We start from the raw sequence: 13,187 nt of genomic DNA, 5'->3' as shown, positions 1-13,187 counted from the left end.
TGCTTTGTAATTTATAACTCTTGTATGGACATTTGGAAGGGAAATGGTTCATGGGGTTAATATTGGTTGGACCATCCTGTCTAAGCATAAAGCGTATGGCAAAAAGGGACCGGCTCCTGTTCATCCGGGCAGCCGGGCTGCATGTGCAAGGTCAGACTCAAGGCGGCGCATTTTGACCGCTTTACCCCTGCCCAAGCGCCTTACCCGAGCAGGGGTAAGGCGGTCAAAGCGCAGCACCTTGAGTCTAGCACTGCACATGCAGCCTGGCTGCCCGGATGCACAAGACCTTTTTCGGGCAAAAAGGACTCTCTCTGGGAGTGAAATGACCACCCCACCTCCATGAAACATAGAGATCCTTCTCATGGTGATGCTTTCTCACGCGTTCCCATTGGCCCTCAAGCTCCCAAACAAAAACTCTTCCCCGAAAAGTATATAGCAAATATGTAATGAGTAAGGATTTCCCGCAATGTCGGAGTGGGAAGGTTATACCAATGGGAGGCACACGATCCGTTTTGTCAATATAGGCAGAGGAGAGAGAGTATTAGGGGTTGTCATGGAAGAGAGAGATTTCAAGAGAGTTTCTCACTCTAGTGTCGTGGGAAACTTTTCCCATATTTCACTAAAAGAAATTTGCTTATCAGTGGCGTTACTCACCGCTATTGAATATAAAACAAAAAAAAGTCGCTAATTTTATCGATGACAGTTTTTTACCTCCATGACTTGCCCCACAACTACTTAATAATGGTGATTTCCAAATCGGACGTGGTTGTTGCATTTAGCAACAGTAATATATAATTAGGGATGTTAATTTAGGACCAGAATCGGAAATCAAAACGATACGGACCGACAAGAACCGGAACCGGACCATCCAATAGCTTATTGGGACGGATCTGGTCCTAATGATACACTATTGATCTAGGCTGGTTCTGGTCTAGGTCTCCCAACGGTTCCAGAACAAATAGTCCATTAAGGACTCGGTAGCACCAGAACCGTTGGAACCAGGTGATATGTAAACAAATCGAATGGGAAATTAGAAATCTGAAACCTTAAAAGGCTTTAAACCGTAACTTATTAATAGTATTACATTGCTTGGGACTTAAGTGGCGCTCTTTTGTTGCTTTTTAAGTCATCAGTTAATGAGTTGAGTTTCAAATGGAAGGCATGAACTCTTAACGTTGTCTCCTTATTTATATATGCATCAATGTCTTTATTTTGGGATCTACAAGACTATATCTATGTATGATGAAGCTCCCGTTTCCTAGAGAAACTCTCATTGTCCTTGTTTTGAGCTTGATAATGTTCGAAACCAATTAGGAACCTGAACTGGGCCACCCATTAGTTAACGGTCTTGGGTCTCAGATTTGGATCCGGTAAGCTTATTGGTCCAGTTATGGTCTTGATACCTTAGAGCCGGAACCACTAAGGATACAGACCGATAGCCCAGAACCGGACCAATTGACACCCCTATACATGGTTCTGAATCTCGGATTGGATTAGCTGATATCGGCCGAATTGGATCGGTATCGGTCGAGGCCGATCCCGAGATTAGACCGATACAACAAGGTTTGACTAGATCGTTCCCTGGATCCTTGACCAATCTGACTGAATATTTTTTTATTTTTTAAAGTTTTAAAGTTTTTTTTTTTAATTTTTATATTATCTTGACTGATATTGACTGATCCGATCCGGATAATATCGTCCGATCTGATCCCGAGATCAAAACACCCACCAACTTTGGATGATACATGATCCGATCCATAAAAAAATGATTTTGGGGGGTTTTTTGACCGATTTGTACCGATTTGATCCCGATCCAGAAAGGTTTTGGCAATGACCGATACCGAGTCCGATACCTAGATTTTGAACTTTGCCCCTATATATAACTACAACTAAAACATACATATATCAGTGGCAATTACTGCCACTAATTAAATATTATTATTTGTAGTTAAAGAGTAAATAAAGTCTTACTTGTAGCAACGCCAATAAATTACTTCCATTAAAGGAAATTTGTTTTGTTATTAATGAAATATTATTTATAGGGCAAGAGATCATTGTTTGGTTGTGTAATACCTACGTCGATGTGGGTGCCATTGAGAGCACAATGAGATTTTTTTATTTCGCTAGGGGTTGAATGGTAATTTCACGCGGTCCGACGTAGGAACCATGTACAACCATTTACCGTTCATTTTCCCTTCTTTATTTGGGAGAAAAAACGTTGTCTAGTTGTGTAGCGTACACTAGCGCCTCTCGTGTCTATCCCTCTCCTCCCATAGTAGGGGCATATATGTCTTTTTATAGGAAGAAGGAGAGAGATAGACATAGAGAGACACTAGTGTATGCTACGCAGCCTGGTAGGGTTCTTCCTCCCTATTTATATATTAAGAGAAAGAGAACGCCACCCGATTGCACAATGCACGCCGCGCCCATGCACCCTGACACAGGGGCGTGCAAAATGACCGCCCCCCCTTGGAACCCCGAAAATGACTAGGGGTGTGATGGTCATTTGGTGTGCTTCTCTGTAGGGCACAAGGGCGATGTGTCTAGCGCGCTCAGGTGGCGTTCTTTCTCCCATATATTAATTACCTCCATCAGCATCGACAATATTTTACGATTGAAGATGCTAGAAGGTCTTTCCCCTTTGTTGTTTTCTTTGGTGATAGAAGGTCTTTTTTGTTGCCCCAAATGAAAGTAGAGTAGAAAATGTTGGAGCATCTTCCCCAATATAAAGACATGAAGTTGACTCATGTGGTCCATGCTGATGATATTTTTATCTTCTCTAGAGCCTATGCTATCTCTACTCTGTTTTTATGGATGTCCTAAATTTATTTGCAGGAATGTCTGGATTGGCAATTAATCCCCTCAAATCCTTAATTTTCATCTTGGAGTTCCAAAGGATGTTAAAGAGAAACTCAAGAATCTTGTGGGTTATGAGATTGGTCAGCTGCCAATTTTCTATCTGAGCCTCCCTCTGATTTCCTCAAGGCTCTCTGCGCACCAGGGCACCCAATTTTGTATTGGCTTAAGAAAATGCTTCAATTTGTAATGAATACTTTTTACCTTTACTGGGCTAGTGTTTTTGGGATCCCGGGACCAGTCACCAAGAAGATTGAGGCCTTTATAAGGGTTTTTCTTTGGAAAGGGAGTAACAATAACATATTTGTGCATACTACTTATTGGGCTTCACTGTGTCTCGGTTTGAAAAGGGTGAAAGAAGAGAATAAAGTTGACCTTCTGAAACTCTTTGGAGGATAGTAGAGAAGAAAGATGGCATAGGGGTCAATTGGATCTACACCAAATACCACAAGACTGACTCCATTTGAACTGTTTCCTTTGCCTCAGATGTTTGTTGGACATGCAAGAAGATCCTTAAACTTAGACCTTTAGCTTTGGATGCAATAAAAAACATGATTGATGGTGGCACCTTTACCCAGTTATGGCTTGATAATTGGCATTCATGTGGAGTCCTCCTCTTAGTCTTTGGTGAGAGAATTAAATATGATGCGGGTTTTGATAGAATCTTTGGTGTCCTCCATTATCTCTAGTGGCTAGTGGACTTTGAGTCCCCCTACTTTATTAGATCTTGCTCAGGTTTGGGACCTGCTGCAACTATTCCTAGAAGACCTATTCGGAGTGGGGATGATGTCTAGTAGGTTCTCTCCTCTTCAATGTGCTTTACATCTTCCTCTACTTAGGAGCTAACAAGGTCCAAAGGTAATTATATTCCTTGTGGAAAATTGTGTGGTTTAAACATCATGTCCCAAGACAGTTTCATTACCGGGCGTGCCTTGACTCGGACCCTGATCACTTGTACGTACAAAGACTCAAAGATATATGGGGTCAGGACTCCTAACCCTCCCTCGAATGAGGAGAGGAAAAAAATGAGTATTTATCTTTTGTATTTGGAAGTTGCTATCTGGATAAGGGTTTGAGACCCATAAATGTCTCTCCATTTCGAGGCTTTCGGGGGAGAGAATGAACTCCAAATGGAAAGGCATTGGTCAACCTAAAGGTCGGGTAAGTTTCAAGTACGGATTAGGAAAGGGTTAAGCACCCAATTTGACTAGTCGAGGCTGGTCTTCCTAGACCATGTATTTTATACAGTTGTGGAGTGTGTGCAACTTGTTGAATATCCAAAAGGTCCCATTTTTGGGATTATAGTTGACCTAATGAGATTTTGGGAAAATCCAACAACATGATGATATATTTAGGGGGGGAGGGAAATTCGGTAGCACAACGACACATTAGAAATAAGCGGGTGAAAAGTTCAGCATTGTTATGACACACCGGGGCAAAATAGGGTGTTAAGCAAAAAGTAATGATAGTAAATACACGACGCATGCACTATACAAAAAATGTTGTCATCGTCCTACAACCCTTTCTGAGCTTTGTATCCCCCCTTGGAACCTGCAATTCTAAATCATAAAGAGAGTAGAAGCCCTTAATTAGAAATCAACAAAAATGTCTTCCTAAATGTCAGGTTTGCCAATCAGCCCTCCCTTGCAACATCCGAGTATCCACTATCCATGTTTTGTTGCTCATCTGGCAAGGCATTGGTCATGGCCCTCAATTTCCTGTTGTAAAGATATAGAAACCTACTTAGCTTTATATACAACTGATATTGCCACAAATTATTGCATTTAAATGGGTCCTAGATCTCTACCTCAAATGGAAGAATAGATCCCGGTAGTTTTCAATTGATTCTCTCTCTTATGAAGCTTATGTTTAGGCGAGGACCCATCAATGAGGTACTTATCTCCTGGAGAGGATCCTTACTTGGCTGATCCCTGAGAAAGTAGAAGATCACAAAATTAATATTAGGAACAACTTAAATTCAGTGGGAATAACTTTTCATCATGTCCTAAAATAAACAAACATGTCTTTTGGCTTCATATAAATTTTTGGGTCCATATAGGTGTCACTATGCCTAGTGAAGTATAGTGCTTCACTATTTGCCACTTGGTAATACTAGTTGTTAGTACATATGATAGAGGACCCTACACACACATCAATATGACCAAATTTTAGTCCAAAATAAGCAAGGAAAGTTGCTCAAAACTTTGATTCAAAGTTTCAGTAAAATTACCAAAATGGCATCAAATGGAGATGAATATAAAATACAAAATGACATCATTTTGTAATTTTAGCCATTTCCTCTACTTATTTTAAGCTGAAATTTTATCAATGAGAAGCTGGTTTGGTCCTCCGTCACATGGACTAACCCATATACTACCATGTGACAAATAGTGAAGCGTTATACTTCACTAAGCATAGTGACGGGGAAGAAAACCCTAAATATTTTTATTGGAAGATAATACAAATAATTTATTCGAAGGAAATAACAAGGAAATCAAACCTCTCATACCTTGGAAGGATAGGATTGGATTCCAAAAACTCTCCAGTCATTTGTTCAGCATTAGCATCAGGAATCTCTCCCTCCGGTATCTAGAAAATTATATCTCCATCAATATTCTTTAATAACAAATTCCAAGAATAAGAAACTGGACAATTTAAACTGGAATACATAGAAGCTTTCATCTTCTTTCCATCTTTACCTCAATGGCTTCAGTTGCTTCATCAGAGGTATGGTTGCCTAACAACTTTTCCTGCATAATGGGGGAGGGGGGCAGGGGGAAGACCATTAACTCAAAAGCAAGGGGAGGGAAAAATTGTTTAACAAATAAATAATAAGAAAATATGAGGAGAAAACTGGATAGCATCCACCTTTAATTGTTTGACATGTTGTAGTGCATCTGTAATAGATTTCTCGCTCATTTCAGCTTGATAAATTGATTCAATAGGGCAGTGACTCGGGTTACAATACCTACATTTGTAGTACAAGTAGTTCTTAGTATTGATCTACATACTACTTTTTATATCTAAACCGCTCAGATTTACTATAGGATTGGATGTATTCAAGTCCTCTATACTACAATTCTTAGAAGAAGATCTTCAAGCTTTTTATATTTGTTTTCAATCTTTCCCCTTCACATGCACATCATGTAGTTACCATGTAAGGTAGTGAAAATCATCTAAGGGCAGGCTTGTAAACACTGCCAAATAGTAGGAAATTTATTCATGAAAGGAAAAAGAAAAAGAACCTCATAGTTTCTCGTAGCACATTGAGTTGTTGTTTTAGCATGTTGAACTCTGTTTCAAGAGCCTAATGGAAAGGTAGCAGTAAGATGAGAATTCAATATATGCAAGCAAAACAATAAATTTAAACATAAAGATGACATTTCATGGCTAGATCATATATTACCTCCTTTCTGAACTCATAAGCCACACCACCATTACATATATAAGCAGGAGTACAAAGAATCCCCCATACATGTGCAGGAGAAAAAAAGGAAAATATCATTAGCAAAAAGAATTCAAATTATGAATAAAGAAATGTATGTATTTGTGCTATGTATGTCTATGACAAATGCTTTGTGAGGTTTTAGACCACGACGTGCTTGGTTAGATACAAAAAATGATCGTAATGTGTATATTGAAATCATGATCCCCCAAAATTATTTCAATAGATAATAAATTCTAAGCTAAAGACCAATTTCCCAATAACAAGTGAAGCATTTTGTAGTGCATTCACTAACCACACTTCTTGTAAAATAAAAAATAAAAAATAAAAAATAGAAACTACTAGGGAAGATAAATCCGGCAAAGAGAGTAGCAGAGAGACGATCAGAGGCTCTGATATCATGTAAGATTATAAGACTATTACATACAAAGAAATTCGTAGAACAAAATATTACAACTAAAGTAATCTCTGTTGTTACATCTAAAATGTTTTTGAATGTCGAAAAAAGAAATTCTTTTTGTGCTTTTCATGCTTGATATTTACAGTAAATTTTTTTTCCAATTGGTTTAAATCAATAATAATTGAAGAAATTAATAAGAACTATTGGGTTTTCTTATTTACCCCAAAAATGTAGGGCTGTGGACCACCCTACACAATTTGATCCCCGTTTAGAGTATCTTTGTTGTTCAACATTCTCTCCAATTTCCCTCTTTAATCCATGCACTTATTGTTACTTTGATTCCACGAGGGATAGAGAAAAGGAAAAGGAGCAAAAAGCCAAAATTTTTACTACTTATCCACACAAATAGTTTTAACTTTAACATCCTATATCTAATTTACATGTTTACAATCAGCTTAATTTTTCTAATGAGAGAAGAAATAATGGTAGTTAGTGTTAAAATTTTATTATTATGGTGAGGTTAATTCATTTGAGTATCTTATTAATTCAAAATTCAGTTCAACTCAATTGAGTCGTGCTCGTATAGGAGATTCATCCAATTGAAACTTGGTGGGTGGAGGGAGAGTTGCATACATAGTTTCAAGAATCGGGATTGGATCGGCTAAGGCTGATTCCCATTTTCACCCTTCTGGAGAAGCCAATTCCCAATACATTTCTAGGGTTCAAATTGATTCCTAGTCAATTTTAATTTGATCGAATTGGAATCAGAAACGGCTGGACCTTATTCAAATCCTAATTCCGCGTCTAATAACCTTGGTTGCATATTTAACTTGGATCAAAGAGTACTTCAGAAAAACAACAAATATTAACTTTTACTATCAGGCATTTATATTGAAATAAACATAACCTGAATTAGGATGTAGTCTAGATAGAATGCAAATTGCATGTATAAACTTTTTCCTACACCACGCAATGTAAATTTCACCACAATATCCTATTGAACCCCTATAGGGTTTTAGTATGTTCCTCTAAATATCCTCCCGCGCACAGTTGAATCTCTGTGGTGAATGGAGGATTTCCATTCACCGTGGCTTAAAAGAAAAACTCAGTTCTAAATTAAAAAATTACATACATATGCATTAAAATGGAGAGAGGATAACACAAATTTTACAATTATAGGGACCTCAAAATTAAAAAAAAAATTATACATATGCATTAAAATGGAGAGAGGATAACACAAATTTTACAATTATAGGGACCTCAAAATTAAAAAAAAATTTATACATATGCATTAAAATGGAGAGAGGATAACATAAATTTTACAATTATAGGGACCTCAAACCCATAATGAGAGAGAGAGAGAGACGAACTCGGCAAGTAGTTCCATTATCTGTGCTTGATACTTCAAATGCATCATGGAGCTGAAGAGATGCTGCAATGTATCAACCAAACAAAAAATTATATCAATTTATGTGTCTGTGAGGCAAAAACACAAACACCTAACACAAGGAGACACCGGCCGGCCTAGGGGAGAGAGTGAGAGATCAAAATCCATGGTTTTGCTGAGTTGATTACCTCATCGTTCCTAAAGGCTCTGCAAACATAGACCAAGAAAATAAATTCGAATTGGTGACTGCGTCACTAGTAATATTTTAAATATCCATTTTAGACCCTTGAGTTTGTGTAAGAAAAATGACTTACGCTCCTTTTATCCGATAAGATTGACGAAGAAAACGGATCAAGAAGTCCTCAAGGCTACTCGAAACATAAACATTTCAGAAAAAAAATCACTGTTAAAGAAGAATTATTATTAGGGAAAAAGTTCCTTGCATGGAACGCAAGGGCTACGCCCTCGCACAACGGGTGACAGAATGACCGCCATGCCCCATGCATGACGAAAATTCTGCCGCTCATTGCGTTGCTGCCCACTCTCATTGGCTGGCGCGTGCGGCTTAGCCCCTGCATCCCACGCAGGCAGAGAACGACTTCCCTTATTATTATTATAATACTAATTAGCTGCATGCACTTACCTTCCATTGCTACAAAAGCTGGTCAAGGCACCGTTGGGAGAGAACATGATGACAGCAACATCAGTGTTACACAAAACAGATAACTCTGAAGCTTTTTTGATGATCCCATTCTTCCGTTTGGCGAACGTTACTTGACGAGCAACTAGGCTGTCTAGTTTCTTGATCTTTAGCTTCCCACGGCCCATGATCTTGAAGATGATGAAAGGATAACACAAAAGGAAAACAGAGGAAATTAAATGGAGGAAGAAGGTAGGAAGAGTGGTTTTGTTTATGAGCAGGGTAGCATTGTTCATGCTTCATATATGGAAGAAGATTAGAATAAGAAACAAACCATGAATTAAAAGCATTCAACGAGGGCTACAAGTGTGAAGGGAAATTCAGCTGGAATTTGCAACTTGGCTTAATTTCCTCGGCAAAGTTAGAAAAAGGATATTGCTTTTATGGTAAGGATTTGTTTATGATTTTATGATTTGTAACAGAAACTGTCTGTAGTGTATTATTTATACTTTAATAATAGCAATTAAATCATAAATGTTTTGTAATCAGGTCCTTGATAGTGTCAAAAGTCAAAATTTTCTGACTGTAACTGCACTATCCTTGAATAAAATCAATTAACCTCAAATTTTGAAAGGAATTTGATAATTAGTTTGGTGGGACATTGGGAATGGAAATGGTTCATGGCATTAATATTGGTTGGACCATCCTATCTAAGTTTAAAAATTATGGGAAAAAGGATTGTTCGAGAACGTAGCTCTTGCGCCTAGATAAACCTAGCCTTATCCCAACTAAATGGGGTTGGCTACATGGATCTTTGCAAAATAAAGTAGGAAAAACTGTGGTCCACACATAATTAAAGAAATGAAACTAAGAAGAATGAAGAAATGAAGAAATGAAGAAATGAAGAAATGAAGAAATGAGAGATGTGAAGTGAGAAATCAGAAATGAAAGTAAGTGGAAAATCTCAGCTAAATGAGGTTGGCAACATGGATCCTTGCCCTCCAATAGGCTTAATTCGAGGTCATACTTGGTACAAAATCCAAACTATGCTTGTCCTTCTTCACAACCTCTCTTATGGTCATTTTAGGCCTACCCTAGCTCTTTTAACTCCTTTAATCGTGATCAGGGTGTCCCCAGGCCTTCTATGTACGTACATGGCCAAACCACCTCAAACGACATTCTCGGAGCTTGTCATTGATCGGGGCAACTCCCAAGTCAGCTCTTGTACGTTCCTTCCTTACTTTATTCTTCCTAGTTTTTTCGCACATCCATCTTAATATCCTCATCTCTGCTACACATAATTTCTCTATATGACACTTCTTAACTGTTCAACATTTCGCCCCATACATCATAGTCGGTTGGACTACAGTCCTATAGAACTTTCCTTTAAGCTTTAAAGAAATACATCGATCACACAATACTCCGATCGCTCCTCTCCACTTCATCCAGCCCACTTTAATTATATGTGAGACATCATCATCTATGTCACCTTCTTTATTTATGGTTGACCCCAGAGATCTAAAATAGTCACTTTATAGTATCTCTCTCTCCTCAATTTTCATCATCTCATTATTCATCATAGTGTGCCTAAAGTTACACATCATATACTCCGTCTTAGATCTTAAAGCCTTTTGTTTCTAGGGTTGATCTTCATATCTCTAACTCAGCATTTTTTTTTGGTAAATACATCTCTAACTTAGCGTTAATCCCCAAAAAATATATAGCAAATACTATATGGGGAAGGATTTCCCACAAATTCTCCAACACAATTTTTTGCATACTATTAGTTGGGCTTCAATGTGTGTTCCTATTTACACCTTATTTCGGTCGATAGACCGAATCTATTTCGGTCAATAGATCGACTCTATGTCGGTCAAAAGAAGACCGAATTTATAAGCAAGGTATCGGTCTTGAAGATATCGAAATGCGTAGAAACTAACTGATATATGTTCAGTCGACAATGGGGATCGATCTCCATTCTTCAAGGCAGTCACAATAAGGAAGTTTGTTCAGCTGCCTAGTTAGTGGGTTAAGTGGACCAGAAACTGCCAAGAACTACCAATAATGCTTATAAAAGAACAATCTAGTAGCAAACGAGGGAGGTCCAGGATCAACATAATAGTCCTTACATTTTTAGTCTATTATCTTTTACTTTTCAAGCGTAGATTTCCTTTATTGCCTTTTATTTACTTTGTCCTTTCAATTCCTTAGAATAGGTTTCCTTTCAAGCACAACCCTTTTATTTACTTTGACCTTCCAATTCCTTAGAATAGATTTCCTTTCAAGCACATCACTTTATTATTTCCTTTTAGTTTTTACTCATAATTTTTAGCATAGTTACTCTGGTTCATCTTCTTGACAATGCGATTTCCTTTCCATCGTTAAAAGTCCTTGGAGCAATCGAGGCATTGAAAGATCCCACACTTTCTTGATTAGAAGTCAGATACGATCCATTCGGTCATCTCGCAAGTCCTTGAGACTCTGGCACGCTCGTGCATCTTCAACTCATACGACCAATCATGCAATAGGAAGAAAATGTCGCCTGCACATCCAAAGAAAGAGGGGGGGGTCTTGGTTTGAAAAGGGTGAAAGAAGTGAATAAAGTTGGCCTTCTGAAACTCCTTTGAAGAAAGATAGTATGTGAGTCAATTAGATTTACACCAAATACCACAAGACTGAATCCATTTAGATTGTTTCCTTTGGCTAAGATGTTTGTTGGACATGTAGGAAGATCCTTAAGCTTAGACCTTCATGGTTGATGATGGAACCTCTACCTAGTTATGGCTTGATAATTGGCATTCATGTGGTGTCCTCCTCTTAGTCTTTGGTGAGAGAATTAAATATGATGCAGGTTCTCACACAATGGCTTTGGTGTCCTCCATTATCTCTAGTGGCTACTGAACTTCAGGTCCCCCTACTTTATCAGAACTTGCCCAGGTCTGGGACCAACTGCAATTTATTCCAAGAATACCTACTCGGAGTGGGGATAATTTTCAGTGGATTCTCTCCTCTTCTAAGTGCTTTACATTGTCCTCTACTTGGGAGCTAGTCCGGTCCAAAGGTAATTTTGTTCCTTGGTGGAAAGTTGTGTGGTTTAAACATCATGTCCCAAGACAATTACATTATTGAGTGTGACTTTACTAGGGCTCTGCCTATTTGTAGGTACATAGACGTGGGGTCCTGACCCTCCCTCGGATGAGGAGGGAAAAAAGAGCATTTCTTTTGGGTTTGGGAGTCGCCACCTAGATAAGGGCCTAAGACCCATAAATGTCTCCACCTTTTGGGAGAGAGAATGAACTCGAAATGGATAGGAACTGATCAACCTATAGGTTAGTTACGCGTTTAAAATAGCCAAATCGTTTTTTACTGTTTTTAACGTGAACTGCCTTCAAACATACGAGAAAAACGGTTTCGCATAGGAATCCCATTCTTAATGCGTTTAAAACGCGTATGGAGTTTTTTTTATTTATTTCTTTATATGGCAACTGTAGTTAGACTTTTCAATCCACATAAAAGGTTTAATAATATTTTTCTAGGAGAAAGAATGGAACCCAATCGTGCTAGACATGCCGCCTCTGTGCCCTGACATAGAGGCGTGCAAAATGACCGCTGCACTCCTAGTCATTTTCGAGGTTTCAAGGGGTGCGGCGGTCATTTTCCGTGCCTCTATATCTGGGACTCGGGTGCATGGACGGCATGCGTTGCACGACCGGGTGGTGTTCTCTTTCCCTATTTTTTTTTATAACTTTTGTCGACCACCACACAGGGTGAAGCGTTAGAGTCTGCCACAAAGCCAAAGAGGAACAATTTGCAAGGGGAACTAGTGGTCGCCTTTATAATAGTGCATTCTCATTTTGTTTCCCACACTAGTCAATGTGAGATTAAAACTCACATATGTGCAAGTGAACGTACATCACATGTGGGAGGTAGTCACTTGTCCTTTTTATTTTCATAATACCTCTCTTTTCCTTGTAAATGACCAAACAAAAAAGACAAGTGGTTAGTTACCTCTCACACGTAGTGTAGAGGAACTCGACTTCTGTTTTAAGTTTCAGCTAACGTGGATGTCCTCAAATTTGAGGACTATGATATTCTTTTGAGAATTGCGTCCTCCAATAATGCCACAGTATTTCATCGCATGAGGAAGACTGGAAGAGCAATGATAGTGACTAATGGAAATTTTTTTGCTGTTCCTGCTATAAGGCTAATAGCCAAGGAAATGGAATAATTCACTTCCCCTCTGGGTTCATAAATACCCTCCTAGGTTATAGTATTTTTTAAAATACCTTTTTAAGATCCCATTTCCTTGGCTGCCAGTCTTGTAGCAGGAACAGGAGTAGCAGCAAAATTTCGTTTGTGACTAATGATCTTAAACGCAGTTAAAGGTCTGTTTGAAAATAGAAATTTACTAATCTAACGTTTGGTACACCACACAATATAACCTAATACTATGAAACAT

This window comes from Telopea speciosissima, chromosome 9 (assembly GCF_018873765.1).
Source record: "Telopea speciosissima isolate NSW1024214 ecotype Mountain lineage chromosome 9, Tspe_v1, whole genome shotgun sequence".
Taxonomy (NCBI): Eukaryota; Viridiplantae; Streptophyta; class Magnoliopsida; order Proteales; family Proteaceae; genus Telopea; species Telopea speciosissima.
Note: the sequence above shows the minus strand (reverse complement) of the source record.